The sequence below is a fragment of the Giraffa tippelskirchi genome, chromosome 3 (assembly GCF_054371585.1).
Source record: "Giraffa tippelskirchi isolate mGirTip1 chromosome 3, T2T-mGirTip1v1.2.pri, whole genome shotgun sequence".
NCBI classification, from domain to species: domain Eukaryota; kingdom Metazoa; phylum Chordata; class Mammalia; order Artiodactyla; family Giraffidae; genus Giraffa; species Giraffa tippelskirchi.
Genome location: NC_137277.1, coordinates 116,387,476 through 116,399,678, shown reverse-complemented (window position 1 = coordinate 116,399,678; position 12,203 = coordinate 116,387,476). Strand labels below are relative to the sequence as shown.

Here is a 12,203-nt window from a genome sequence, read left to right as displayed (position 1 = left end):
TAAGCCACTTCCTGTCAATGGGCAACTGACAAACAACTACCTCAACTTTACTGTGAGGGAAGGAAAAAATCAGAGGAAAAAAAAAAAACAGTGGGGCATCTGGCCTCTAATTCCTGTCAAGCTTAATTTTCTGTTGCTGACTTCACAAGACGTGTTTTAAAGTACAGCTTTCTAGTAGTACCTTAATGAATTGTGTTCCTCCATCAGAACACATTATCTGAGTGTGTTCTTGGTGGGTTTCTATCTTAGATACAAATATTACCTGTATTATAGTAGACATAAAAATTTTGGTTAAGGAACAACTTTAAATTTTCAGCAAACATTATAGAAAACAAATATAAAGGAGTCAATATTTTGAACAGTCTTCCTTCAGTATCTATGACCGGGATAGAGGGATTGGTTCCAGCATACCCTTTAGATATAAAAATCTACAGATGCTCAAGTCTTTTACATATAGCACAGTATATGCATATGACCTATGCACATTCACACACATACTTCAAATTACCTCTAGATTACTTTTGGCACCTAATAGAATATGAATGTTTTATAAATAGCTTTAAATACTGATGCAATGTAAATGCTATGTAAGTATTTACTTCTGTATGGCAAATTCAAGTTTTGCTTTTTGTAACTTCCAGGAATTTTTCTTCTTTTCCCCAGGTATTTTCAACCTTCAGTTGATTTAATCCATAGATGCATAATTTGTGGACACAGAGGGTCAGTTGCACTAGATTCTCTTCAAAGTTAAGTATGAAGGAGTATGACCTGGCCTTTAGAAACTCAGCTAAGTCATAAAAAGTTATGGACTATTTAAAATGTAAAATTGGATAGAGACTGAAGAAACTTTAATGATAAGCTATCCTCCGTGTTAAAATGAAGAAAGAGAGGTCAAGAAATGTGAAGTATATCATAGTCATTCTGTAAATTAGTGAAAAGCAAAAGATAAACCAAATGCATTCAATATGTTAATCATGCTAGACTGACTTATCCAATAGTTCCTTTCTTTCTGAAAATACTAACACCCAACATTTATTGAACACTTTCTATAGGTAAGTCAAAATGCTTTATAAATAGTGAAATTTTTGTCTTCACAACTGTAAGAAATAAGAATTTTCATTATCCACACTTTATATGTGAAGAAATTTAGGCACAGAAAGATCAAATGACTTATCTAGGTCACACAGATACTTCATTGTAGAGCTGGTATTAAAAAGACAACCTAATCTAGCATCTAACATTTTAAGCTACTATTTAGTAACTATGTGCAGAGTTTGAACTCATTTAAATCACTAGAATGTTAAGTACTTGGGGGGAAAGGTTTTATTATATTTTGTTCACTGCTAGTTACCTACTCAATGCTTAGAATATTGATTATAATAGCTGCTCAGTACATGTTTGTTTATTGAATTGACATGACTATATATAAAACAGCATTAAGTAGGTGCTGTTAAAATTCTTTACAATTATTGGTTTCAGGGGAGTACTGAAAACTATTTTTAAGAAAAATAAGAATTAACATAATAAAGATCAACTAAGTCTTAAGAAAATATGAAAATACCTTATGGTTAACATGACTGAATCTGATTTTGACTTAGCTAAGGCAGGTTGTTAAATATCAGTTTTGTTGCTACTGTTCAGTCACTAAGTTCTGTCTGACTCTGCAACCCCATGCACTGCAGTACACCAGGCTTTCCTGCTCTTCACTGTTTCCCAGAGTTTGCTCAAACTCATGACCATTGAGTCAATGATGCCATCCAACCATCTCATCCTTTATCGCCCCCTTCTCCTGCCCTCAATCTTTCCCAGAACCAAGATCTTTTCCAATGAGTTGGCTCTTTCTTTTCTCAACAAGGCCTTCCATGACTCCTGTGCCTATATTAGGTCCTGATATTTTTGGGGTCATAAAATGCTATACTTTCCTCTATTTCACTAATGGTTTTAACTTCACAATGATTTATATGATTATAATTTAATATTTACTCCTCAAAATTATCATAAAGACAGGAGCCACTGTCATTATGAAACTTCTTTCACTTTCTTCACTGATTTTCACAGTACAGTCTGTTACACAGTAGTTATTAAGTTATTAGCTCTCAAGTAAGTGAATAAATGATTGAGCATTTGGAATTGCATAGAAAAGAATTTGGCCTTGTCTAGATAAAGGCCTCACCTTTCCTCTTGTCTTCTTCAAGGAAATCTGTCATATCTGATAGGAGTATCTATCCTGTGGCAGTATCTATCCTATTTATGGCAGGAAATAGTCCCTACAGAAAGACTATGTGATTTTGGATGAGGCTTTGGATCTTGTGGTATTAGCTGACCCAGAGATTGAGTTCAACCATGTAAGCAATCAATAAATTAATCAACCAGGACATGAAGAATCAATAAAAATTCTGGACACTAAGCTCAGGTAAGCTTTCCTGGTTGACAATACTCTGTTCTAACACATTGATGTTAGGAGGGCTAGCCTCACAGTGGAAGACAACAGAAGCTTCACATCTGGAATCCTCCCAGACTGCTTTATGAGTCTCTTTCTTTGCCTAATTTTAATCTAAAGACTTAACTTGTATGCAGAATACATTATACGAAATGCTGGGCTGGATGATGCACAAGTTGGAATCAAGATTTCCAGGAGAAATGTCAACAACCTCAGATATGCAGATGATATCACTTTAATGGCAGAAAATGAAGAGGAGCTAATGAGTCTCTTGATGAAAGTGAAAGAGGAGTGTGAAAAAGCTGGCTTAAAACTCAACATTCAGAAAATGAAGATCATGGCATCTGGTCCTATCACTTCACGGCAAATAAATGGGGAAAACATGGAAACAGTGTCAGATTTCATTTTATTGGGCTCCAAAATCAATGAGGACAGTAACTGCAGGCATGTAATTAAAAGACACTTGTTCCTTGGAAGAAAAGTTATGAAAAACCTAGACAGCATATTAAAAAGCAGAGACATTACTTTGCTGACAAACGTCCGTCTAGTCAAAGCTATTGTTTTTTCAGTAGTCATGTGTGGATGTGAGAGTTGGACCATAAAGAAGGTTGAGCACCGAAGAATTTATGCTTTTGAACTGTGGTACTGGGGAAGAGTCTTGAGAGTCCCTTGGGCAGCAAAGAGATCAAACCTGTCAATCCTACAGGAAATCAACTCTGAATATTCATTGGAAGGACTGGTGCTAAACCTGAAGCTCCAATATTTTGGCCACCTGATGTGAAGATTCAACTCACTGGAAAGACTCTGATGTTGGGAAAGATTGAGAGCAAGAGGAAAAGGGGGTAACAGAGGATGAGATGGTTGGATGGCATTACTGACTCAGTGGACATGAGTTTGAGCAAACTCACGGAGATAATGAAGGACAGGGAAGCCTGGAATGCTATAGTACATGAGATTGCAAAGAATCAGAATGACTTAGCAACTGAATAACAACAATCTAAAGATGTTCCCTGTTACATGTTGTATTAATAACTCTGAGTATAAAAGCTTTCAATGAGTTCTGTGAGTCCTTATCATGAGTTAGTGAAATGGACTGTTTTTGGGGACCCCACAGATTTGTGGTTAGTGTCAGGAATGAGGGTGTTCTTATGGAGGATTGTGCCCTCAACCTTCACAGACTGGCTAACAGTGGACAGAAAGCTAAATGATTTCTGTAATGCAATGGTCAAAGCAGATAGTATAACATCCTTATGGGGTGATATGGGCTTCTAACAAATATGTATTCTGCAAAAGTCATTTAACCTCTATGATTTCAATTTCACAATCGGTAATTTTTAAATAACATTATAGTACTTCATAAAGTTATCTTAAAGTATACATATTAAGAAATGACTGATTGTCCTAATTACAGAATATCTAGGAACCATTTAATAGAAAAGACGGTAATACTATTTATTTTAATGTGTTGTCCTCCTAAGTACTGGTACTTGAAATTTAATGATCATACTCATTTTTACATAGCTCTGTAATTTAGATAGTCCCTCTGTGGCCAGAGTAAAACTTCCATTTAGTTACAAATTCAGTCTATTTAAACAGTTGAAGAATCATACGTCACTGAAATGCAATCCATACTCTCCCATCCTAGCAATGATTATATGTAGATTATCTCAGAATAGAATGAATATAATTTTTTAAAATTTCCCCAAAAATAAAATTCTAAAACTTATTAAAAACATCCCATAATTAATCAGCCTTTAGCATCTTATTAGCTATCTAATGAGTAAAATGAAAATAGTAATATTTATATCATATGATTTAAATAGAATGTTTAGATGGTTGGACCAAGATTTTAACATTTGCTCACAGGTAATTCTAGTAGGCAATACAGCTTTTGAATCTGTCTGAATAGATGACCAAATACTGAGAGAATCTTCAGGTCATTTGAGCAAATTCATACAAATTTTAACATTTTTTTCCCATGACTTTTAATCAATTAAGTTTGCATTTTGAGCTGGGGGCCAGATCTGAATATAGGACAGTACCTTTCTGGAAGCACTCATCGTATGAAATAGAATTATAAATAAGCTGAAACTAATCAATAATATTATATGATGCCATGAGTTTGAGTAAACTCCGGGAGTTGGTGATGGACAGGGAGGCCTGGCGTGCTGGATTCATGGGGTCACAAAGAGTTGGACACGACTGAGCGACTGAACTGAACTGAACTGAAAATATGGTCATTCTACTAGAAGGAACTCTTAATAAAAATAGAGTCAGAGTAAAAACTTTTCAATGCTTATTATCCTTCAAGTGAAAGAAGTGTCTGGGAATCATTGTTATTAAACGGGAGATAGATGTTGTGGAGAAGGAGGTTTTTATACAGCATGGGAGAATTATCCCTCAAAATTTTCCATCTATCTTACCTATTATTCCACATTCACTAGGGTAACTTTATTATCACTTATTTAACTTACCAGGGACTCTTAACATTTATCAAAGTATGCTGGTATATATTAGTATTGTGAACATTGAAAATATGTATTTTATATAAATTATGAACTGGCCTTTGGTTTTGTATGTTGTTCTCTTGACAAGTTAGGGTTATAATAACAGAATCAAATTTATGTTATTGCAAACTTGAAGGCTACACTCAGAGCCACATTGATGTCAAGGTGCAACAAAGTCATTCAGTGAAGCCCAGTGTGGGAAACCAGTCCACCTTCCAAAGCACTTCTAGCTAACATCTCAAGAAGGCCCAAGTGGTTGAAATATAATTCTGTTCTATAGTATATAGAGTGTCTCAATGTGTTTCCAAGTGTATATAATATCTCTATGAGGCATAATTTATTATTCCCACTTTCCAAATAGGAAAGCTGAGACCTACTGAAATTAAATGACTTGCCACTACCAGAAAACAAGTGATCAGTTTGGGTCTATAATAGCTCACTTCTTGAACAATGCTGTTGCCCCAGGAGTGTCTTCCTGGTTATCCATCACATAAATGCATTTCCAAAGACGTCTGATTGTTTTAACATTATTTCACACTTTGCAGACATATAAGCAGCCTGTGGCACTTTCACAGACATCCCACAATATTCAGTGGTTTAATCATTAGTCCTCTGAAGAAGTCATAAATCAGTAGCCTAGGAGAACAACCACTCCTGGGCAAATAATTATTAAAATTCTCACTTGCTTGAAGTTTGATATATTTGGAGAGATTAGTCCCTTAGTTTGTGCTAATTCATTTAGCTAAATATAAAGGGGAGAAATGGCTATGACAATAATAAAACAAAACCAAAAATCATACAAATCACCAAAACAAAAATAAGCAGGATAACATTTCTGGAAAAAATTCAAAACAATCTGAAAATAAAGGTGTGAGAAATTCCTAAGGACATTTAAGTCTAGCATTCTGTCATAGGTAGGAAGGAAAAAGTATTTGATAATTAAAACTTTGTCATCTTTTTAAATATTTGGTGTTTGAAATACAATAAATACACAAAATAACAACAATGTAAAAGGTTAGAAGTTTTAACTCAGTAAACTTAATTTACGAGACTTCCCCCCAGTGGTTAAGAATCTGTCTGCCAGTGCAGGGTGCATGGGTTTGATCTCTGGTCCAGGAAGATTCCACATGCCCTGGGTAACTAAGTCCACGTGTCACAACTACTGAGCTCACATGCCACAATTATTAAGGTCTAAATGTCCTAGAGCCTGTATTCTGCAAAAAGAGAAGACACTACAATAAGAAGGGCAATGCCAACAAATGTTCAAACTACCACACAATTGTGTTCTTTTCACATGCTAGTAAGGTAGTGCTCAAAGTCCTTCAAGGTAGGCTTCAACAATATGTGCACAAAGAACTTCCAGATGCACAAGCTGTATTTAGAAAACACAGAGGAATCAGAGATCAAATTGCCAGCATTCACTGAATCATGGAGAAAGCAAGAGAGATCCAGAAAACATCTACTTCTGCTTCACTGACATGCTAAAGCATTTGACTGTGTGGATCACAAAAAACTATGGAAAATTCTTCAAGAGATGGGTTTACCAGACCATCTTATCTGCCTCCTGAGAAAGCTGTATGCAGGTCAAGAAGCAACAGTTAGAACCAAACATGGAACACTGGACTGGTTCAAAACTGGGAAAGGAATACATCAAGGCTGTATGTTGTCACCCTGCTTATTTAACTTACATACAGAGGACAAAATGTGAAATGCCAGTCTGGATGAGGCTTAAGCTGGAATTAAGATTGCTGGGAGAAATGCCAATAACCTCAGATTATGCAGATGACACTACTTTAATGGCAGAAAGTGAAAACAAACTAAAGAGCCTCTATGAAGGTGAAAGAGGTGAGTGGAACAGCTGGCTTAAAACTCAACATTTCAGAAACGAAGAACATGGCATCCGGTCCCATCACTTCATGGCAAATAGATTGGGAAATAATGGCAACAGTGACAGACTTTATTTCCTTGTCCTCCAAAATCACTGTGTATGGTGAGTGCAGCCATGAATTTAAAAGACATCACTTTGCCGAGAACAGTCCGCATACTCAAAGCTATAGTTTTTCCAGTAGTCATGTACAGAAGTGAGAGTTGGACCATAAAGACGGCTACATGAAGGGCAGCAAAGGAGACACAGATGTAAAGAACAGACTTTTGGACTCAGTGGGAGAAGGCGAGGGTGGGATGATTTGAGAGAATAACATTGAAACATGTACATTATCATATTAAAACAGATTATCAGTGCAAGTCTGACTATTAAGCAGGGCACATAAAGATATTGCTCTGGGACAATCCAGAGGATTAGGGTGGGTAGGGATTGGGAGGGGAGTTCAGTATCCAGGGACACATGTATGCCTGTGGCTGATTCATGCTGATGTATGGCAAAAACAATCACAATATTGTAAACAAATTATTTGCCAGTTAAAATAAATTAATTAATTTAAAAAATAAAAGAAGGCTGAGTGCCGAAGAATCGATGCCTTTAAACTGTGGTGCTGGAGAAGACTCTTGAGAGTCCCTTGGACTGCAAGGAGATCAAACCAGTCAATCCTAAAGAAAATCAACCCTGGATATTCATTGGAAGGACTGATGCTGAAACTCCAATACTTTGGCCACCTGATGCGAAGAGCTGATTCATTTGAAAAGACCCTGATGCTAGGAAAGATTGAGGGCAGGAGGAGAAGGGGACAAAAGAGGACAAGATGGTTGGATGGCATCACTGACTCAATGGACATGAGTTTGAGCAAACTTCAGGAGACAGAGAAGGACAAGGAAGCCTGGTGTGCTGCAGTCCATGGGTTTGCAAAGAGTCAGATATGGCTGAGCAACTGAACAATGACAGTAACAATCTTTACCTCAATACCAGATGCTAATTATGGATGTATCTTTTTAAAAACCAATGACTCAAAAGTGGAATTATACATTATTTATAATAGATATTAACACTTCTTGCAACAAAGTAGTCCAGGATGGAAAATATGACTTATGCCTAAGCCAGTTAAGATAGTACATTCCTCTAGCTATAGTGATTAGCTCAGGGATGGGTACTTCATCCATCAATCAATTAAATGCAAATACAAACCACTGCAAAGGACTTGAACCTGAGAAGACATGAATTTAGGGATGCTAGGAACTGAGAATAAAGCAAAGTTAGTAGAAAAAATTGGAGATGAATTAGTCCTGGTGATATCATTTACATTTAAACAGACTTCTGGATTTGTTATAAAGCAACTCAGACACACACACCTCTGATTTCTCTTCTACACTTTAAGAGTTTGAGTTTATATTGCAAGCAAGTTATTTTTAACTAAAAATGTAAGTTTTCTGTAAAGTCAAACGTGTATCTTGATTCTTCAGCCCCATAAATCATCCTGGGTATGTATCTGTGAAATTATCTTCTCTACATATATATTTTTTCACTTCCATGGAGAAAAACATAATGGATTCAGTGATTTTACTTTTTTAATATGCTCAGACCATATAAAACTGCTTATTACCAATATCAAAACATAGTTATCAAGCCTGAAAACCACTTAATTGGATTAACATGTGCTTTTACTATTATACTAATTTGAAATAAATGATTAGGTCAAAAAGTAAACAAATTTTAGATTTATAGAGTATCCTTCCACTCTACCAAACATTTTTCAAAATATTCATCACAGAGGACAACAAATTATTTATTACTTAAAAAAAATATATCATCTCAGCATATCTTTCCCTCACACAAATCTGTACACCAATTTTATATCAAGGAGTCTTGTTCTCTCACATAAAACTAAGACACATTTTTTTTTAATGATTAAATAATTTATGCTGGGAACTTTCATATGTTATATAATTTACCCTTCCCTCAACACAATATGAGATCCTGTAATTCCTATCAATATTTTAACTTATCAAACAATGAAATTCAAAATTTAGCAGACATAAGAACTGGAATTCAAATACAGGTAATCTTTCATTTTCAAGTCTTGAGGGATGAAAACAGAATCTTGATCTCTGTTTTGTCTCTTAACAGATAATGTGTCATTCATTAAAAACATGGGTCAGACCTCCTTATCCTCTTTGTGATTCAAAATCTTCTTAAAGTTATTCCAGTTTTTAAACCTTCTATCTTACTAGCATTTATCTTCCAAGAAGGATTTGGCTGCATATAGGAATTCCAAACTTCATCTAAATTAATTATCTTACTAGATAGAACTATGCTTAAATATACAAACTTTTTTTTTTTTTGAAGTCTTGACTAATATGTCTCTATTGTCATTTCTGGTACCTCTGTATCACAGAGAGGCACACACGTAGCTTTCCTTCTTAGTTGTTTATTTTCTCAAGTCCAATTTAACCTTGAATAATGCAAAACTAAATTTTAGATCCTCAAAAAAATTCCTCCAGAGGATCACTATCCTTCTTCATTATTTTATAATTACTTGTGATCCTTTTAGGGATGAAGAACTAGATGGTCTTACCAAAATTTTAGAAGGTGAATTTTGCTTTTGTTTGTTTTCTATCAAGGTTAGGCTAAATAGTCATATTGATCTGTGTTTCTTCTCTGATGTAATCTATATTTATTTTTAGTGTTGTGAACATTGTTGAAAATTCTGTCATAAAATTAAGTTAAAATAAATAGCTTTATGTGCAGATTTCTACTATAAATGATAACTGTAGATAAATGTTTATTTATGCTATGTGTAAATGCACACACACACAAACACACACATTTAGACCAGGGTTTTAAATGCTCAAATAGATTAAAATATATTACACTATTTAAAAAAAAATCATTATCCATGATGAACATAGATACAAAAATTCTGAAAGTATTAGCAAATCAAATTCAACAATACATTTAAAGGATCATATACCATGATAAAGTAGAATTTATTCTAGACATGCAAGGATGGTTTAATACCCATGAATCAGTGTAACATAACATAATGAAGACTATAAAACATATGATCATGTAGAAAAAGTATTTGACAAAATTTAACATGCATTCATGATTGGAAAAAAAAAAAAACCTCTCAAAAAAAACAAAAAAATTGGATAAAGAAGGCATATACCTCCATAAAATAGTTATATATGACAAGAACAAAGTTTGTATTATACTCCATAGTGAAAAGTGAATTTTTTTTTATTTTGGTAAGATCAGCAACAAGACAAGGAATCACACTCTCATCACTTATTTAGAGTATTAGAAGTCATAGCCACAGCAGATAGGCAAGAAAAGGAAATAAAAGATAATCCCCAAACAAACACACTACAAAAAAATAAATAAATAAACAACCTACAAGCCAATTCTTTGGTGAATACAGATGCAAAAACCTCAGAATATTAGCAAACCAAATCCAACAATACATACAAAAGATCACACACCATGATGAAATCAAATTTATTCCAGGTGACAAGTATGTTTCAACATACACAAATCAATGAAGGTGATATACCACATTAACAAAGGAAAGACAAAAACACATGACAATTTCAAAAGATGTAAAAAAAAAACAGCATTTGGCAAAATTCAATATTCATTTATGATAAAAACTCTCGTCAAAGTGGGTAAAGAGGGAACATATCTTAGCATAACACAGGCTACTTATGACAAACCCACAGCTAATCTAGCACTCAATGATGAAAGACTGAAAGCTTTCTTGCTAAATTCAGGAGCAAGACAAAGATACCCACTTCCAGCATTTCTATTTAACCTAGTGCTGGAAGTACTAGCCACAGAAACAGACAGGAAAAAAAAAATCCAAATTGGAAAGAAAGATTTAAAATGATCATGCATTGCAGATGACATGATAATCTGTACAGAGAACCCTAAAGTCTCCACCCTAAAACTGTTAGAACTAATAAATTAATTTAGTAAGTTTGCAGGATACAAAATCAATATAGAGAAATATGTTGCATATCTATACACTAACAATAAATTATCAGAAATTTTTAAAAAATTCTATTTAAACATGTATCTAAAACAAAACAAAACAATGCTAGGGATAAATTTAACCAGGGAGGTGAAAAACATATACCCTGGAAACTATAAAGTATTGATGAAAACTGAAGATGATTCAAAGAAATGAAAGTTATGCTACTGGATTGAATAATTAACATTGTTAATACGGCCATATTACCCAAAGCAATCCCTGACAAAGTAACCATGAAATTTTTCACAGAACTAGGGAAAAAAATAGTCCTAAAATTTATATGAAACCACAAAAATTCCAAATTGCCAATGAAATTCTGGGGTGAGGGGAATGTGGGGGAGTTAAAAAACTGTTCATAATTTCAGGCTATTCTAGAAATCTGCAGTAATCAAAATAGCTGGTAATGGTACACACAGAGACATATAGATCAATGGGTGGGGGGGTAAACAGTGCAGAAATAAACCCACAGACGCACTATGGTCAAGTAATCTATGACAAAGACCTTAAGAATATACAGTAGGGAAAACACAGTCTCTTCAAAAAGTGGTGCTGGGTAAACTACATAGTCACATGTAAAATAAGGAGATTAGAACTTTCATTCATGCTATATACAAAAATAAACTCAAGATTGTTTGAATATCTAAATGTAAGACCTAAAAGAAGTGAACAAAGGTGGAATACTCCAACATAAATCTTAGCAACATTTTATTGGATCAGTTCCTAGGCCAAAGGAGAAAAAGCAAAAATAAATAATCAGGACGTAATTAAATTTAAAAGTTTTGCACACAAAAGGAAACCATCAACAAAATAAAAGCATAACCTTTGGAATGAGAGAAAATATTCACAAATGTTACCAACAAGGGTTCAATTTTCAAAATATACACACAGACCATACAACTCAATATCAAAAAAAAAAAAAAAAAAACTAATCAAAAAATGGACAGAAACCTTAAGAGACATTTATTTCTCCAAGGAAGACATATAGATGGGCAATCGGCATGTAAAACGATGCTCAACATTGTTAATTATTAGAGAAACACAAATGAAAACCACAAGATATCACCTCACATCGGAAAATGGCTATCATCAAAATATTTACAAATAATAAATGCTGGAGTTGGTGTGGAGAAAAGAGAACCCTCTGATACTGTTGGTGGGGATGTAAATTAGGGCAACCACTTACATGGAAACAATATGAAGGTTCCTTTTAAAAAACTAAAAACAGAGCTACCATATGACTCAGCAATTCTACTCCTGGCCATATATCTGGAAAAGACAAAAATTCTAATTCAAAAAGATGTAGGTACTCTAATTTTCATAGCAGCACTATTTGCA

At 34.3% G+C, this 12,203-nt stretch overlaps 1 protein-coding gene across 1 annotated transcript in view; it reads right to left on the bottom strand.

The window, feature by feature from the left end:
• Positions 1–12,203, bottom strand: part of LRP1B (LDL receptor related protein 1B) — a 2,070,111-nt gene that overhangs the window by 1,191,484 nt on the left and 866,424 nt on the right. The window lies entirely within an intron of this gene.